This window comes from Rhinopithecus bieti, unplaced genomic scaffold, assembly GCF_001698545.2.
Source record: "Rhinopithecus bieti isolate Rb0 unplaced genomic scaffold, ASM169854v2 scaffold_7681, whole genome shotgun sequence".
Lineage (NCBI taxonomy): Eukaryota > Metazoa > Chordata > Mammalia > Primates > Cercopithecidae > Rhinopithecus > Rhinopithecus bieti.
This window is the reverse complement of record NW_016806571.1, coordinates 8,985,289-8,999,115: the sequence shown is the minus strand read 5'-3', so window position 1 is coordinate 8,999,115 and position 13,827 is coordinate 8,985,289. Positions and strand designations below refer to the sequence as shown.

The window sequence follows — 13,827 nt, the reverse complement described above, 5'->3', positions numbered from 1 at the left end:
ACATAATTTGGAGCCACATCACATTTTTGATGGTGTGCTCTATTGCTAGTGTCAGCAATAGAAAAATTCCGACTAGCCTTTTTTGGTAGTTTCTTTGTAAATTTTGAGACAGAGTCTCACTCTGTCGCCCAGGTTGGAGTGCAGTGGCGTGATCTCTGCTTACCGCAACCTCCGCTTCCTGGGCTCCAGCGATTCTTGTGCCTCAGTCTCATGAGTAGCTGGGATTACAGGCACGCACCACCACGGCAGGTTAAGTCTTGTGTTTTTAGTGGAGATTGGGTTTCACCATGTTGGCCAGGCTGGTCTTGAACTCCTGGCCCCAAGTAATCTGTCCACCTCTGCCTTCCAAAGTCCTTGGGTTACAGGCATGAGCTACCCTGCCTGGCCCTGAATAGCCATTTTTGATAATGTTTGGCAGTTTGTCCTCCAGCTTAGACCATCTTAAAACTATTCAAGAAACATAGTATTGATACACCTGGTTATATTTCTTAAAAATAATTCTTTCCTTAAACTTACAAACTCTCTCTCCCCCTCCAATTCCTGCTCGCCGCTGTGTAAAACTGCTCTGTATAGAAAGTAAGAAATCCCCACACCAGGAGACAATTGGCTAAATTACACTCAACTGCAAAAAACTTTGCATTGTGCTTCCCTCGCTCGTGATTATAATTTGCATTTTAATGAATCAGTTAAGAGAAAAGTTGTGGTAAGCAAGTGTTTCTTGAGTGCCTACTAAGTGCTGATGCCATGCTAGTCTGTGACAATGGGAGAACGAAGTTCAGCGTCCCCACTCTTGCTTGAACTTACTATCTAGGGGAGGTTTTCCCTCAATCTTCATGCAACACAGAGGAACATTTTATAATGTAACTATCCCATTGAAAATGTATCACTTTTAACAATTTGGATTTTCATGCTTTAGGCTTTCTTGAAGGTGTATGTGTGTCTCTTTCAGACTCATATTTTTCCGTCTCATGTTAGATATATCATCATTGCATTTATCAATCAGAACCACTGGATGGCAGCAAAAGAACATAGAAGATTTTCCATCCTGCTTTTGTGTACACAAAAATGAAGTGAAAGCTATTCTTTGTATTTCATGGGTGGTGGAAAGAAAACGATGCAGTGGTTAAAACTTCACTGCTATCTGCAGCAGATGAGACCCCAGCAGATCTCATGACTAAATATTAATATGTTACCCTAAGTGTGAAAAGTTAAATTTCTGCTTTATTATTACCAAAGCCACAATGTAAATTTCTCCTTTTTCAATTTCTTTTGGTCACAAAAATATCTTCCAAGATTTCTATGCAATAATGGTATTTATAATGGTAAAAAAAAGATCCAAGTCAGATACTAAGTAAAACTAATTAGTGAGAACTTGTGAAGAGAGATTTTTAATGACAGGGGACAATGGAAAAGAGTCTCTTCCTTTGATAGCCTGTTTTAAAGAGCATTCTTAGAGAAAAATCAGAGTTTGGAGAGACCCTGTTCATAGACAAGAATTTTTCATTTTTCTTTAAAAAAATCACTTAGCAAGCAGATTTTAAGTAATATGAGCCTCTTTGAAGATTTCATACCATTTCTATAAATGTACAATGGCTTAGTTCCGAAGTGAGTACCGTATATATCTCAATACATATAATAAATCTCTCAAACTACAAAGGGGAAATAGTCATGAAGCAGCAATGAGGTAAAAAACTTTTAGTTTGATTTCAGTACAGAAATTTGAAATCTGTTTAGTTGAAAATAGAGCTTCCTATTCCTCCCAAGTATTTTTCAAGCTTATTTGCTTACTTTAAAAGAATCTTTTAATTTTGGAAAAAAAATATATTTAGCCTAACTTTAAACCTCTGAATGAGTTACAAAAAATAAGTGCAGATTGGAAAAGTTGCTTTTGTCCAGAGAGCTGAGTTTTGAATGCAGCCAAGGTATTATCATTCTGGGGCTTATTCTCAGAGGGTTATGGAAGAGCGGAGTTTGTGTTTCTTCCCCTGTTGAGCTTGGGGCCTTCTGGGTTACTTGGAGCCTGAACGCTTCTTGATTTATTTCTTGTTGGCAAAATTATCATTGCTTTTTGATGTATGTATGATATGGATCAGTGGGCTTTATGTTATTTGACTCTTAATGGAAATAAAGTTTGGGAAAAGAAGTGAGTCCTCCCCCAATGCCCTGAAACAAGGTATATGGCCACCAGAGCCTTGATGTTCACTTTCCTTTAATAGTACTCAAGACACTTCAGCAGTATTTATAGGTACTGAGACCTGGACCCGCAATCTGAAACTATAGTTGAACATCTTCCTGGGCTTGGACTACATTAGTTTCTGAAGAAGAAACTAATGTAGTCCATCAATATCTACTAAAACCAAGAATGAGGAGAGATAAATAATTATTCTCACCATTCCTTCTGTTTGGATATTTTTTTTTTTGAGGGAGGGCTAGGAGGAGGAACATTTTTATTGTCTTAATGCAAGATAGATTGTGTGAAGCGTATTTAGTTTCTTCTCCAGAAACGATGTAGAGTTACTATGCTGAAAGAGTCTAATTTGCTGTCTCTACTAGTTCAGAGTATTTGGGGACAGAAGTCTGTAAATCCTCTTGGAAATTTTCTAGAAAATAAATTTATACGCCCTTCTTCAGTCATAATCACTTGTAATTACCCCCATACTTATCATTTTGTCACATTATTTCTATTAGCTATCTGTTAAGAGAAATTATAAATATAATGAGACAACATTCATTTGGAAAGTCAGTGATGGGAAAACTAAAGGGTAAAACCACATGTAATTTGTAAGTGTCTTTACAGGCCATAGAGGCCTATCCATCAAGTTGCGGGATTTATTTTGTTTCAGATTTATTCTTTTTATGGCTCTTTTAAATTTCACGGAATTTTGTGATCTAGCCTTAAATCATGATTCCTAAAATACATCTTCAGGTAAATGTCTTGGTAGAATATTTTTTAGTATGAATTGTGGAACATCAGAAAGAACATAGCTTTGACTTTTTCATTCTGTCGGTGACTGGTGACTTTGAATAGATCACAGAAACTAGGTGTACATTTCTCCATCTGTAAAGTGGATACAACCATGCTAATTTTCCTTCATTGCTTATACAAACTCAAATGAAAAGAAGTCGTGTTTTCAGAAGAAAATGGTATTTAAAATGTTAGGTTGGTGGTAGTAAAATTAAGGTGACATTTTACATCAAAACTGGGCAAATTGAATGAAAGTTTCTCTTCTACTTTGTTCTCTATTTTGTTTTGTCCTGAATAAGATTTCTGAGTTAATAGATGAAAGGGTCGTTTGGGGGAAGTTAGAGTTCTCAGACCTTGCATTTGTAAGGTTCTTTGGCTGAAACCTGACCCTAGATTCTTACCAACTCTGCATGGACAGCTAAGGTTTTGCTAGGTGGATTGAGACCATGGACCAATCTTTGAAGGAGTCAGGTAGTGAAAAATTTCTAACAAAAGAAAAGGACTTTATCTTATATGAGAGAGTATCAGCCCTTCTGTAATTCATTTAGAGAAAGAAGCCCACACTATAAAGAACAGGTTCCCTGTTTTTGCTACTAATGGAAATTGTCCCTCTTGACTAGAGCAACGCAGAGAGCGGTGGCTGTCAGCTCCAGCTCCACATCACTGCGGGAGCTTAAAAAAAATCCCCATGACCAGGCCCCACTCCAGACCAAGAAATCGGGCTTCCTGGGGATGGCCCAGGCATCAGCATTCCTTAAAGCTCCTCAGCATATGTTATTGTGCTTCTGAGGTTGAGAACCACTGATCTAGAGACTGTAGTAGAGAATAACTTGGCAAAAGGCTTACACAACAGAAACGTATTTTAACATCCATTACTTTGTCCTTATTTGTGTTATCTTACTTTTCCAAAAGGGGACCTGTAATTTGAAGACAAATGAAAAATACAGTAGGAAAGAAATGCTGAAAATCTTTTTAGCTAGCCATGTTCTTCTCTGGGACAATCGTAACTTTGCTGCACCACTGTGAAGGAAGGGATGCTTCACTCTTTCCTCCAGCCTATTTATTATGCTATTAAAGAAACATAAAAATGAACATAAGGTTCATCTGAACCATCTCAGATACTGCTGAATTTCTTATAGACACAAAATGATAAAAATAGTCTTCCCAACTTGAACACGAGCCTACTTGATGATTATAGGTCTTCAGAAATTGGTGTTTTCTCTATTCTGTCTGAAATGATGAAAAGAACCCCCAGACCTCAAAACATTCAAAAAATTTAACAAAATTATTTGTATATACACACTAGTGAAAACACATTCAGAAGCTATCAGTTATAGAATCAACACACTCAATTTCATTGTGTGCTACAAAAAAGATTGACCTGGGAGATAGAAATGGATTCTGGACTTGAGCTGGCCTTAGCTATAGAAATGGATTCTGGACTTGAGTTGGCTTTAGCTAGCTGGGACTTTAAAACTTTCCCAACATTCATTCAACTTTCATTTCCTCACTTAAAAGGGCATCTATGACTCTGGCAAGCCAGATACCTAATCTGTTACTTCTACAATCCTTATCCACTTCTCAAATGAACCCTGCTGTAGAGACAAGTTCCAATTAGCTATAGACTTGCTTTAGAAATATTCCAACCACAGGTCATAATTTTTGCTGGGTGAGTAGAAAAGAATGTTGATGTCATTTACTATCAATTGCATTTGTCCCCTTTTATGAGGAAGGTAATGCAGACATCGGATTAAATTTCAAGGCTGTCTTAAAAAGACACATTACACAGAGAACTGGGAAATATTCTTTTCACTGATTGTGTTACAGACAGTAATGTTTAACATGGCACATAAATCAGCAAAGTAAATGAGCAAGAGTCTGATATATTTTTAAAAGGAACTTTGTAATATACTTGTGTGTTTGACGTATAGTTGGTGTTCAACAAATGTTTGTTAAATGGTGAATGAATTTGAAAGATTAAAAAGCAATTTCTTAGTCTCAAATGCTAACTTGAAGAGGTTCTAAAGATCAAAGTTTTCTGATCATAAAATATGTTTTTTGTTTAAATCAGCTTTTCTTAAATGGTTAAAATTTGAGTAGAGTAAAATTGGAAAAACTCATTATTGGGCAGGAATGGCAATTTCGAATTAGATAGTGCTTGAGCTACTATACTTATGTAATGATTTTGAAAAGTTTAAAATAGTTACACAAGCTTTGAAATATCTTTAATCGGTTTTGAAAATCATATTCAATCCATCCCCGCACTTTGGGAGGTCTGAGACGGCGGATCACAAGGTCAGGAGATGCGAGACATCCTGAGCAACATGGTTGAGAACCCCGTTCTACTAAAATAAAAAAACAGTCGGGCAGAGGTGGACCCGGGTGCCTGTAGTCCCCCAGCTACTCAGGAAGGCTGAGGCAGGAGAATGGGCGTGAACACGTGGAGGCGGAGCTTGCAGTCGAGCTGGATCCGGCCACTGCACTCCAGCCTGGTGACAGAGCGAGACTCATCTCAAAAAAAAAAAAAAAAAAAAAAAAAAGAAAAAAAATCATAATCTCAAATGAACAACTTAAAGTTAAATTTTCTTATGGGGTGTATATCTAGTATTCTTATGGTTATATCAGCGATGATAAACTTTGTGGCTATGAAGCACAGTTTTGATTGAAGTGAAAGTCACATTAATATTCTGACATGACCACTTGTTTGAATTAATGTGTTATAAAAGAAATTAATTTGGTCAAATGAGTATTTAGTTCCTCTAGATTAAGTAATTACAAGTTGAGGAACCATTTGGGAATAGGAAGAATTAGGAAGCTTTTGTTTTCCTAGCTCCTCTTATTTAAAATTAAAATAAAGAAGATAATTATATTTAAGTGCATTCTGCCTTCAGTAATGGTAGAGAAAGTAACTCTGATTGACCCTTCTGCTGAGTACAATTTGAAAACAAGCCAACAAACAAATGAAGCACATCTTTCTGCTTAAAGATCCCAGAGAGCTAACAAGATAGTGACGATCCCAAGGCCAGGATCTTGAGATGGGGCAAGGCTCAGAGAGATGATCCTGTAGCTGGGGCTTCTTTTCCTCTTTTCCTGGGAATAGAGTCTGAGAGGTCAAGTGGGTGTGTAATGTTTTTTTGGGGGGCGGACAGAGTCACTCTGTTGCCCAGGCTGGAGTGCAGTGGCGTGATCTCGGTTCACTGCAACCTCTGTGCCTCCAGGGTTCAGGCGATTCTCTTGTCTCAGCCTCCCTAGTAGCTGGGATTATGGGATTACAGATGTGCACCACCATGCCTGGCTAAGTTTTCTATTTTTAGTAGAGATGGGGTTTCGCTCTGTTGGCCAGGCTGGTCTCGAACTCCTGACCTCAAATGATCTGCCTGCCTTGGCCTCCAAAGGGCTGAGATTACAGGCAGTGTGTAATGGTTTTGATGCCCTATGAAGCTAAAGCAACAGGTATTGGTGTCCAGGGCCCACCAAAGTTGAGAAAGAGTTCTAGTAGTTCTTTTCCCCAGTTTGAGTTGGAACCACAAAGGGTTGCACTCTAGAAGCATGGAAAGGCAAATGAGAAGTTGATCCTTGCAGGTGATCCCCAGGCACCAGCTAAGGAAAATTAAATCTCTCCTGGAGAAACATTGTATCATCATTTAAGGCCTTAAGTTACTTCTACAAGGAATTTTGTAAATACAATATTCAGGGCATACTAAAAAAAAAAAAAAAAATCTAGATAGGAGGCATGAGTGAAAGCTGACAAAGACAGCACAATGGAAATAGATTCACAAAGGCTCCAGACGTTGACATGATCAGATATAGAATTTTAAATAAATGTACTTTGGCGAAGATGGCAAAGAATGAGATTGAGAATTTCTTCAGATGTGGAAACTATAAATAAAAAATCAAACAGAAAATCTGGTAGAGAAAATCTAATGATAGAAATAGGAAAATATCAGTAGTCAGGTTTAAGAGCAGATTGACACAACTGATGAGGGAATTAGGAACAGGCTGATGGGTTAAAGAAAATATCCAGAAGGAAATACAGAGGTACAAAAGGATGGAAAATGAGAATGGGGGGAAAACCATGAGGATGAAGTGAAAAGCTCTACCTTATGAGTAGTTATAGTTACATAAAAGAGGAGAAAGGGGATGGAGTGGAAGCAAAATCTGAATAAATTAGAGATAAGAATTTCCCATAAGTAATGAAATTCATCAAGCCACAAGAAGCCCTATAAATCCAAAACAAGATAAATATAAATAAAATCATTTAGGTATATCATGACAATATTACCAAAACCAAAGTTTAAAACAAAATGCCAGGTTAAAAAAAAGATTGCCTTCGAAGGAACAATTTAACTCACAATTGACAGGAATGGTGGAAACCAGAAGACAACGGGATTATATTTTGAAGTGCTGAAAAGAAAATTGTCAACCTTAAATTCTAAGCCTAGTGAAAGTATTTTCCTTTAATGAGAGTAAAGACCTTTCAAGCAAGCACTAACTTTAGAAAATTTGTCATTAGCAGACTCACACAAATGAAAATTCTAAAGGTTGTTCTTTAGAAAGAAGGAAAATTATTCTAGATAGAAGATTTTCCTTCTGTCTAAAGAATACCCAAATGGCTACATTGCACAGCAAAACTGAAAGCCTTTCCTCTAAGATCTGGAACAAGACAAGGATGCCCATTTTCACCACTGTTATTCAACATAGTACTGGAAGTCCTAGCTAGAGTAATCAGACAAGAGAAAAAAATAAAGGGAATCCAATCTTGAAAGGAAGAAGTGAAATTATTCCTGTTGGCAGATTATATGATCTTATATTTGAAAAAACTAAAAAAATACATCCCCAAACTATTAGAACTAATAAATAAATTCAGTAAAGTTGCAGGATACAAAATCAACGTACAAAAAACCAGTAGCATTTCTATGTGCTGACAGCAAACAGTCTGAAAACAAAATCAAGAAAGTAATCCCATTTACAATAGCTGCAAATAAAATGAAGTAACTAGGAATAAACTTAACCAAAGAAGTTAAAGAGCTCTACAATGAAACCTATGAAACCCTGATGCAAGAAATTGAAGAGGACACAATAAAAGGAAGTATATTCCATGTTCATGGATTGGAAGAAGCAGTGTTTTAAAATGTCCAAGCTACAAAGCAATCTACAGATTCAGCGCAGTCCCTATCAAAATACCAATGACATTCTTCACAGAAATAGGAAAAAAAATCCTATGAAACCACATATGAAACCACAAAAGACCCAGAATAGCCAAAGCTATCCTGAGAAAAGAACAACACTGGAGGAATCACATTATCTGACTTCATATTATACTGATCTAGTGTAACCCAAAGGGCACAGTAGTGGCATCAACACAGACACAGCATGAGAGATCTTTTCTTACCTCCCGGTCTGGGACCAGATCCGCGTCTCCTCCTTCGGGGAACGGGGCAGGGTGGGGCGGGGAAGGCCAGGCAGAGGGCGCACCTGGTACCTGGAGATGCGGGTCCCCTGGGGTCTGGGTCGTTCTCACTGCAGATCCCTTTCCTCAGGGCCTGTCACCGCTGGAAGAGGCTGGTGGACGACGGTGGCTGTGGCGACACGTCGACCTTACGCTCTACACGGTGCGATTTAAAGTCATGCGGCACCTGCTTGGCAGGTACATGGCATCCTGGCTCCATTCTCTGCAGATGGGCGGCTACCTGTTCTCTGGCTCCAGGCCCCCCAGTTGTCTCCTCTCCTGATGAGAGCCCTGGGCCAGAAGTGCCCCAAACTGAAGCTCCTCTGCCTGCACGCGGCCGACCTGAGCATGGTGCCCATCACCAGCCTGCCCAGCGCCCTGAGAACCCTGGAGCTGCACAGCTGCGAGATCTCCATGGCCTGGCTCCTCAGGCAGCCGGATCCCACCGTGCTGCCCCTGCTCGAATGCATCATGCTGAACTGCGTCCCTGCCTTCAGCGACGAGCACCAGCAGAACCTGTCACGCTTCCAGGCCCTGCGCTCTCTGGTGGGGCGGCACCTACCGCGTGACGGAGCAGTGGCTGGACGCCCGCCTGCAGGAGCTCAGCTACCTGCAGGGGCTTAAGGTGCTGGGCTGTACCCTCTCTGCGACAGCACCCTGCTGNAAAAAAAAAAAAAAAAATCTAGATAGGAGGCATGAGTGAAAGCTGACAAAGACAGCACAATGGAAATAGATTCACAAAGGCTCCAGACGTTGACATGATCAGATATAGAATTTTAAATAAATGTACTTTGGCGAAGATGGCAAAGAATGAGATTGAGAATTTCTTCAGATGTGGAAACTATAAATAAAAAATCAAACAGAAAATCTGGTAGAGAAAATCTAATGATAGAAATAGGAAAATATCAGTAGTCAGGTTTAAGAGCAGATTGACACAACTGATGAGGGAATTAGGAACAGGCTGATGGGTTAAAGAAAATATCCAGAAGGAAATACAGAGGTACAAAAAGGATGGAAAATGAGAATGGGGGGAAAACCATGAGGATGAAGTGAAAAGCTCTACCTTATGAGTAGTTATAGTTACATAAAAAGAGGAGAAAGGGGATGGAGTGGAAGCAAAATCTGAATAAATTAGAGATAAGAATTTCCCATAAGTAATGAAATTCATCAAGCCACAAGAAGCCCTATAAATCCAAAACAAGATAAATATAAATAAAATCATTTAGGTATATCATGACAATATTACCAAAAACCAAAGTTTAAAAACAAAATGCCAGGTTAAAAAAAAGATTGCCTTCGAAGGAACAATTTAACTCACAATTGACAGGAATGGTGGAAACCAGAAGACAACGGGATTATATTTTGAAGTGCTGAAAAAGAAAATTGTCAACCTTAAATTCTAAGCCTAGTGAAAGTATTTTCCTTTAATGAGAGTAAAGACCTTTCAAGCAAGCACTAACTTTAGAAAATTTGTCATTAGCAGACTCACACAAATGAAAATTCTAAAGGTTGTTCTTTAGAAAGAAGGAAAATTATTCTAGATAGAAGATTTTCCTTCTGTCTAAAGAATACCCAAATGGCTACATTGCACAGCAAAAACTGAAAGCCTTTCCTCTAAGATCTGGAACAAGACAAGGATGCCCATTTTCACCACTGTTATTCAACATAGTACTGGAAGTCCTAGCTAGAGTAATCAGACAAGAGAAAAAAATAAAGGGAATCCAATCTTGAAAGGAAGAAGTGAAATTATTCCTGTTGGCAGATTATATGATCTTATATTTGAAAAAACTAAAAAAATACATCCCCAAACTATTAGAACTAATAAATAAATTCAGTAAAGTTGCAGGATACAAAAATCAACGTACAAAAAACCAGTAGCATTTCTATGTGCTGACAGCAAACAGTCTGAAAACAAAATCAAGAAAGTAATCCCATTTACAATAGCTGCAAATAAAAATGAAGTAACTAGGAATAAACTTAACCAAAGAAGTTAAAGAGCTCTACAATGAAACCTATGAAACCCTGATGCAAGAAATTGAAGAGGACACAATAAAAGGAAGTATATTCCATGTTCATGGATTGGAAGAAGCAGTGTTTTTAAAATGTCCAAGCTACAAAGCAATCTACAGATTCAGCGCAGTCCCTATCAAAATACCAATGACATTCTTCACAGAAATAGGAAAAAAAATCCTATGAAACCACATATGAAACCACAAAAGACCCAGAATAGCCAAAGCTATCCTGAGAAAAAGAACAACACTGGAGGAATCACATTATCTGACTTCATATTATACTGATCTAGTGTAACCCAAAGGGCACAGTAGTGGCATCAACACAGACACAGCATGAGAGATCTTTTCTTACCTCCCGGTCTGGGACCAGATCCGCGTCTCCTCCTTCGGGGAACGGGGCAGGGTGGGGGCGGGGAAGGCCAGGCAGAGGGCGCACCTGGTACCTGGAGATGCGGGTCCCCCTGGGGTCTGGGTCGTTCTCACTGCAGATCCCTTTCCTCAGGGCCTGTCACCGCTGGAAGAGGCTGGTGGACGACGGTGGCTGTGGCGACACGTCGACCTTACGCTCTACACGGTGCGATTTAAAGTCATGCGGCACCTGCTTGGCAGGTACATGGCATCCTGGCTCCATTCTCTGCAGATGGGCGGCTACCTGTTCTCTGGCTCCAGGCCCCCCAGTTGTCTCCTCTCCTGATGAGAGCCCTGGGCCAGAAGTGCCCCAAACTGAAGCTCCTCTGCCTGCACGCGGCCGACCTGAGCATGGTGCCCATCACCAGCCTGCCCAGCGCCCTGAGAACCCTGGAGCTGCACAGCTGCGAGATCTCCATGGCCTGGCTCCTCAGGCAGCCGGATCCCACCGTGCTGCCCCTGCTCGAATGCATCATGCTGAACTGCGTCCCTGCCTTCAGCGACGAGCACCAGCAGAACCTGTCACGCTTCCAGGCCCTGCGCTCTCTGGTGGGGCGGCACCTACCGCGTGACGGAGCAGTGGCTGGACGCCCGCCTGCAGGAGCTCAGCTACCTGCAGGGGCTTAAGGTGCTGGGCTGTACCCTCTCTGCGACAGCACCCTGCTGGCCATCAGCCGCTACCCCTGAGACATGCGCAAGATCACGCTGATCTTAAGGGGCCTCTCTGCCCCTGGCCTGGCTGTCCCGGAGGGAATGTCAGCTCTTGGAGAGTCTGGGCCGGCAAGGTCTCCTCATCACCCTGGAAATGCCCTCCTCCACTGAAATTCTCTCCTCCTGCCTCACCATGTCCAAGTTCAGAGTCCTTGAGCTGCAGTGGCTGGGGTGGGAGAGTCAGGAGGCCAAGAGGACCCTGGGTAAGGGTCTGCTTCACTGTAGGGTCATCGTCAGGGCTTGTCCCAAAGAGTCCATGGACTGGTGGGTGTGACCACCTCATCTATCCCTGGGACCCATCCCACCTTTTATTGTTGAGCCCCAGACCCTCTGAGCAGCACTTTGAAGAGGGCAGATAATCAGGCTTGAGGGAACTGAAAGCCCCAGCTAGAGAGAAGGAGGCCTAAGGACCCCCAGACCATTGAAATCATTGTTTACCAGCTGTGTGGCATTGGTCATGAGTCAGCCTCTTGGAAGCCTAGTTCCTAGTGGAAACAAGTAAGACCACAGCTACCTCCTGCTACATTGCAAAGCCTTGCTCTAAAAGCTCCCAACCTCCAGAAGGCGCTCAATGAAGACTCATCTTCAGGGTTGTCCTCAGGAACAGGACGATGCATAAGGGTGAGATTAAGAGCTAAGGCACCTGAAGAACTGAGCCCCCCTAAGAGTATCCCAGAAAGACTCCCTGTGCATGACACCAACAAGCCCACAGACCATTTATATACCTACATGCATACAAGAGACATAGAGAGACAGGGCAACTGCGACTTGTAGTTTGATGATCAAAATGCTCATAAAGCTTCTCAATTGTATTTTCTGTAGTTTCTATTCTGCATTTTCCATGTTTTTCAAGACATATATTATTTTGCTATTAAGGAAAAAAATCATAAAAAAAAAAGACTCATACACCAATGGAACAGAATAGAGATCCCAGAAATAAATCCATACATCTAAAGTGAACTCATTTTCAACAAATGAGTTGAAACAATGACAACAAATGACAAGGGATGAATAACCAGAATACATAAGGAGCTCAACCCAATAAGAAAAAATCCGATAACCTGATTTAAAAATTGGCAAAAGATCTGAATAGATATTTTTCAAAAGCAGATATACAAATGGCAAACAGACATGTGGAAAGGTGCTCAACAGCACTGATCACCAGAGAAAGCAAATCAAAACTACAAAGAGATATCTCACCCCAGTTAAGTTGGTTTTTAACCAAAAGACGGAATAACAAATACTGCTGAGGATGTAGAGAAAAGGGAACCCTTGTACATTGTTGGTGGGAATGTAAATTGGTACAGCCACTATGGAGAACAGTATGGAGGTTCCTCAAAAAACTAAAAATAGAACTACCATATGATCCAGCACTCCCAATGTTAGGCATATACCCAAAAGAAAGCAAATCAGTATGTCAAAGAGATATCTACACTCCCATGTTGCAGCGCTGTTCACAATAGCCAAGATTTGGAAGCAACCTAAGTGTCTATCAACAGATGAATGCATAAAGAAAATGCAATATTTGTACACAATGGAGTACTGTTCAGCCATAAAAAAGAATGAGACCTTGTCATTTGTAACAACGTGGATGGAACTGGAGGAGATTAAGTGAAATAAGCCAGGCACGGAAGGACAAACTTTGCGTGTTCTCACTCATTGGTGGGAGCTAAAAATTAAAACAATTGAAATCATGGAGATAGAGTGGAATGATTGTTAGCAGAGGCTGGGAGAAGTGTGGGGGGTGGGAAGAAGTGTAGGGGGGATAATATGTACAAAAATATAGTTAGATAGAATGAATACGATCTAGTATTTGTTACCACAACAGAGTGACTACAGTCAACGATAATTTATTGTACATTTAAAAATAACTAAAAGAGTATAACTGGAATGTTTGTAACACAAAGAAATGATACATGCTTGAAGTGATGAATACCTCGTTTATCATAATGTGATTATTACATGTTGTATGTCTGTATCAAAATATCTCACATACCCCATAAATATATACACCTATTATGTACCCATGTAAATTAAAAATAAAGAATACCCAGATGAAGGTTTGGAGATAAAGAGAAGAATGAGGATCAAAAGAAAAAAAAGGAAAACATACGGGTAAATTTAAATAAATATTAATTGAATACAATAGTAATAATAATATCTTGTGGGGCTTTAATAAACAAATAAAAATGTATAAAGTATATAAAAAAGCCATGCACATTTTTAAGGGCAGATATATGGAGTTAAAGTATTCTAAAGTCTTATCTATCAGAGGGTAAAAG

The 13,827-nt window shown here is 40.1% G+C and overlaps 1 pseudogene; it reads left to right on the top strand.

The window, feature by feature from the left end:
• The first annotated feature begins 3,411 nt into the window (after positions 1 to 3,411).
• Positions 3,412 to 11,819, top strand: LOC108532773 (F-box/LRR-repeat protein 12-like; annotated as a pseudogene).
• Positions 11,820 to 13,827: the final 2,008 nt, after the last annotated feature.